Genomic DNA, 6,000 nt, shown 5'->3' with positions numbered 1-6,000 from the left:
GCAATGATGGTGATTGAGTGTTGGGAATGATGGTGATGGTGGGTTGGGAATGATGGTGATGGAGGGTTGGGAATGATGGTGATGGACTTTTTGGAATGATGGTGATGGACAGTTGGGAATGAAGGTGATGGAGGGATGGGAGTGCTGATGATGGAGGGTTGGAAGTGATGGTGATGGGGTTGTGAATGATGCTGATGGAGGGTTGGGAATGAAGGTGATGGAGGGTTGGGAGTTTTGGTGATGGAAGGTTGGGACTGATGGTGATGGAGGGTTGGGAATGATGGTGATGGAGGGTTGGGAATGATGGTGATGGGTTTGGGAATGATGCTGATGGAGGGTTGGGAATGATGGTGATGGGGTTGGGAGTGATGGTGATGGAAGGTTGGGAATGATGGTGATGGAGGGTTGCGAATGATGGTGATGGACTTTTCGGAATGATAGTGATGGATGGTTGGGAATGAAGGTGATGGAGTGATGGGAGTGTTGATGATGGCGGGTTGGGTGTGATGGTGATGGGGTTGGGAATGATGCTGATGGAGGGTTGGGTATGATGGTGATGGAGGGCTGGGAATGATGGTGATGGAGGCTTGGGAATGATGGTGATGGACGGTTGGGAATGATGGTGATGGATGGTTGGGAATGATGGTGATGGAGGGTTGGGAATGATGGTGATGGATGGTTGGGAGTGATGGTGATGGAGGTTTGGGCATGATGGTGATGGAGAGGTTGGGAATGATGGTGATGGAGGGTTGTGAGTGATAGTGATGGAGGTTTGGGAATGATGGTGATAGAGAGGTTGGGAATGATGTTGATGGAGGGTTGGGAATGATGGTGATGGAATGGTGGGAATGATGGTGATGGAGGGTTGGGAATGATGGTGATGGTGGGTTGGCAATGATGGTGATGTAGGGTTGGGACTAATGCTGATGCATGGGTTGGGAATGATGGTGATGGTGTTTGGGAATGATGGTGATGGAGGGTTGGGAATGATGGTGATGAGGTTGGGAATGATGGTGATGGAGGGTTCGGAATGATGGTGAAGGAGAGGTTGTGAATGATGGTGATGGATTGTTGGAAGTGATGGTGATGGAGGGTTGGGAATGACGTTGATGGAGGGTTGGGAATGATGGTGATCGGGTTGGGACTGATGCTGATGGAGGGTTGGGAATGATGGTGATGGGGTTGGGAAAGATGGTGATGAAGGTTTGGGAATGACGTTGATGGAGGGTTGGGAATGATGGTGAAGGAGGGTTGGGAGTGATGGTGATGGGGTTGGGAATGATGGTGAAGGAGGGCTGGGAATGATGGTGATGGAGGTTTGGGAATGATGGTGATGGAGGGGTTGGGAATGATGGTGATGGAGGTTTGGGAATGATGGTGATGGAGATTTGGGAATGATGGTGATGGAGGGCTGGGTATCTTGGTGATGGAGCGATGGGAATGGCGGTGAGGCAGGGTTGGGAATGATAGTGATGGATGGTTGGGAATGATGGTGATGGATGGTTGGTTGGGAATGATGGTGATGGATGGTTGGGAAAGATTGTGATGGAGGGGTTGGGAATGATGGTGATGGATGGTTGGGAATGATGGTGATGGAGGGGTTGGGAATGATGCTGATGGAGGGTTAGGAATGATGGTGATGGAGGGTTGGGAATGATGGTGATGGATGGTTGGGAATGATGGTGATGGAGAGTTGGGATTGATGGTGATGGAGGGTTGGGAATGATGGTGATGGAGCGTTGGGAATGATGGTGATGGAGGGTTGGGAATGATGGTGAAGGAGGGTTGGGAATGATGGTGATGGAGGGTTGGGAGTGATGGTGATGGCGGTTTGGGAATGATGGTGAAGGAGATTTGGGAATGATGGTGATGGAGGGCTGGGTATCTTGGTGATGGAGCGACGGGAATGGCGGTGAGGCAGGGTTGGCAATGATAGTGATGAAGTGTTGGGAATGATGGTGATAGAGGGTTGGGAATGATGCTGATGGAGGGTTAGGAATGATGGTGATGGAGAAGTTGGAAATGATGGTGATGGAGGGTTGGGAATTATGGTGATGGAGGGGTTGGGAATGATGTGATGGAGGTTTGTGAATGATGGTCATGTAGGGTTGGGAATGATGGTGATGGACGGTTGGGAATAATGGTGATGCATGGGTTGGGAATGATGGTGAAGTAGGGTTGGGAATGATGGTGATGAAGTGTTGGGAATGCAGGTAATGGAGGGTTGGGAATGATGGTGATGTAGGTTTGGTAATGATGGTGATGGAGTGTTGGGAGTGATGGTGATGGGTTTGGGAATGATGGTGATGGGGTTGGGAAAGATGATGATGGAGGGTTGGGAATGACGTTGATGGAGGGTTGGGAATGATGGTGATGGGGTTGGGAGTGATGGTGATGGAGGGTTGGGATTGATGGTGATGGGGTTGGGAATGATGGTGAAGGAGGGTTGGGAATGAAGGTGATGGAGGGTTGGGATTGATGGTGATGGATGGTTGGGAATGATGGTGATGGATGGTTGGGATTGATGGTGATGGATGGTTGGGAATGATGGTGATGGAGAGTTGGGAATGATGGTGATGGAGGGTTAGGAATGATGGTGATGGATGGTTGGGAATGATGGTGATGGAGGGTTGGGAATGATGGTAATGGAGGGTTGGGAATGATGGTGAAGGAGGGTTGGGAATGATGGTGATGGAGGGTTGGGAGTAATGGTGATGGAGGTTTGGGAATGATGGTGATGTAGATTTGGGAATGATGGTGATGGAGGGTTGGGTAGCTTGGTGATGGAGCGATGGGAATGGCGGTGATGCAGGGTTGGGAATGATAGTGATGAAGTGTTGGGAATGATGGTGATAGAGAGGTTGGGAATGATGGTGATGGAGGGTTGGGAATGATGGTGATGGAGTGGTGGGTATAATGGTGATGCATGGGTTGGGAATGATGGTGAAGTAGGGTTGGGAATGATGGTGATGGAGGGTTGGGAATGATGGTGATGGAGGGTTGGGAATGATGGTGATCGAGGGTTGGGAATGATGGTGATGGAGGGTTGGGAGTGATGGTGATGGAGGTTTGGGCATGATGGTGATGGAGAGGTTGGGAATGATGGTGATGGAGGGTTGTGAGTGATAGTGATGGAGGTTTGGGAATGATGATGATAGAGAGGTTGGGAATGATGGTGATGGAGGGTTGGGAATGATGGTGATGGAGTGGTGGGAATGATGGTGATGGAGGGTTGAGAATGATGGTGATGGTGGGTTGGGAATGATGGTGATGTAGGGTTGGGACTAATGCTGATGCATGGGTTGGGAATGATGGTGATGGAGTTTGGGAATGATGGTGATGGAGGGTTGGGAAGGATGGTGATGAGGTTGGGAATGATGGTGATGGAGGGTTCGGAATGATGGTTAAGGAGAGGTTGGGAATGATGATGATGGATTGTTGGAAGTGATGGTGATGGAGGGTTGGGAATGATGTTGATGGAGGGTTGGGAATGATGGTGATTGGGTTGGGACTGATGCTGTTGGAGGGTTGGGAATGATGGTGATGGGGTTGGGAAAGATGGTGATGAAGATTTGGGAATGACGTTGATGGCGGGTTGGGAATGATGGTGATGGAGGGTTGGGAGTGATGGTGATGGGGTTGGGAATGATGGTGAAGGAGGGTTGGGAATGATGGTGATGGAGGTTTGGGAATGATGGTGATGGAGATTTGGGAATGATGGTGATGGACGGCTGGGTATCTTGGTGATGGAGCGATGGGAATGGCGGTGAGGCAGGGTTGGGAATGATAGTGATGAAGTGTTGGGAATGATTGTGATGGAGGGGTTGGGAATGATGTTGATGGATGGTTGGGAATGATGGTGATGGAGGGGTTGGTAATGATGCTGATGGAGGGTTAGGAATGATGGTGATGGAGGGTTAGGAATGATGGTGATGGATTGTTGGGAGTGATGGTGATGGAGGGTTGGGAATAATGGTGCGGGAGGGGTTGGCAATGATGGTGATTGAGTGTTGGGAATGATGGTGATGGTGGGTTGGGAATGATGGTGATGGAGGGTTGGGAATGATGGTGATGGACTTTTTGGAATGATGGTGATGGACAGTTGGGAATGAAGGTGATGGAGGGATGGGAGTGCTGATGATGGAGGGTTGGAAGTGATGGTGATGGGGTTGTGAATGATGCTGATGGAGGGTTGGGAATGAAGGTGATGGAGGGTTGGGAGTTTTGGTGATGGAAGGTTGGGACTGATGGTGATGGAGGGTTGGGAATGATGGTGATGGAGGGTTGGGAATGATGGTGATGGGTTTGGGAATGATGCTGATGGAGGGTTGGGAATGATGGTGATGGGGTTGGGAGTGATGGTGATGGAAGGTTGGGAATGATGGTGATGGAGGGTTGCGAATGATGGTGATGGACTTTTCGGAATGATAGTGATGGATGGTTGGGAATGAAGGTGATGGAGTGATGGGAGTGTTGATGATGGCGGGTTGGGTGTGATGGTGATGGGGTTGGGAATGATGCTGATGGAGGGTTGGGTATGATGGTGATGGAGGGCTGGGAATGATGGTGATGGAGGCTTGGGAATGATGGTGATGGACGGTTGGGAATGATGGTGATGGATGGTTGGGAATGATGGTGATGGAGGGTTGGGAATGATGGTGATGGATGGTTGGGAGTGATGGTGATGGAGGTTTGGGCATGATGGTGATGGAGAGGTTGGGAATGATGGTGATGGAGGGTTGTGAGTGATAGTGATGGAGGTTTGGGAATGATGGTGATAGAGAGGTTGGGAATGATGTTGATGGAGGGTTGGGAATGATGGTGATGGAATGGTGGGAATGATGGTGATGGAGGGTTGGGAATGATGGTGATGGTGGGTTGGCAATGATGGTGATGTAGGGTTGGGACTAATGCTGATGCATGGGTTGGGAATGATGGTGATGGGGTTTGGGAATGATGGTGATGGAGGGTTGGGAATGATGGTGATGAGGTTGGGAATGATGGTGATGGAGGGTTCGGAATGATGGTGAAGGAGAGGTTGTGAATGATGGTGATGGATTGTTGGAAGTGATGGTGATGGAGGGTTGGGAATGACGTTGATGGAGGGTTGGGAATGATGGTGATCGGGTTGGGACTGATGCTGATGGAGGGTTGGGAATGATGGTGATGGGGTTGGGAAAGATGGTGATGAAGGTTTGGGAATGACGTTGATGGAGGGTTGGGAATGATGGTGAAGGAGGGTTGGGAGTGATGGTGATGGGGTTGGGAATGATGGTGAAGGAGGGCTGGGAATGATGGTGATGGAGGTTTGGGAATGATGGTGATGGAGGGGTTGGGAATGATGGTGATGGAGGTTTGGGAATGATGGTGATGGAGATTTGGGAATGATGGTGATGGAGGGCTGGGTATCTTGGTGATGGAGCGATGGGAATGGCGGTGAGGCAGGGTTGGGAATGATAGTGATGGATGGTTGGGAATGATGGTGATGGATGGTTGGTTGGGAATGATGGTGATGGATGGTTGGGAAAGATTGTGATGGAGGGGTTGGGAATGATGGTGATGGATGGTTGGGAATGATGGTGATGGAGGGGTTGGGAATGATGCTGATGGAGGGTTAGGAATGATGGTGATGGAGGGTTGGGAATGATGGTGATGGATGGTTGGGAATGATGGTGATGGAGAGTTGGGATTGATGGTGATGGAGGGTTGGGAATGATGGTGATGGAGCGTTGGGAATGATGGTGATGGAGGGTTGGGAATGATGGTGAAGGAGGGTTGGGAATGATGGTGATGGAGGGTTGGGAGTGATGGTGATGGCGGTTTGGGAATGATGGTGAAGGAGATTTGGGAATGATGGTGATGGAGGGCTGGGTATCTTGGTGATGGAGCGACGGGAATGGCGGTGAGGCAGGGTTGGCAATGATAGTGATGAAGTGTTGGGAATGATGGTGATAGAGGGTTGGGAATGATGCTGATGGAGGGTTAGGAATGATGGTGATG

Source organism: Somniosus microcephalus, chromosome 4, assembly GCF_052327205.1.
Source record: "Somniosus microcephalus isolate GS21.2 chromosome 4, FLI_Smic_1.0, whole genome shotgun sequence".
Classification (NCBI taxonomy): domain Eukaryota; kingdom Metazoa; phylum Chordata; class Chondrichthyes; order Squaliformes; family Somniosidae; genus Somniosus; species Somniosus microcephalus.
The sequence above is the reverse complement of the archived record's forward strand: the minus strand, read 5'-3'. Positions refer to the sequence as shown.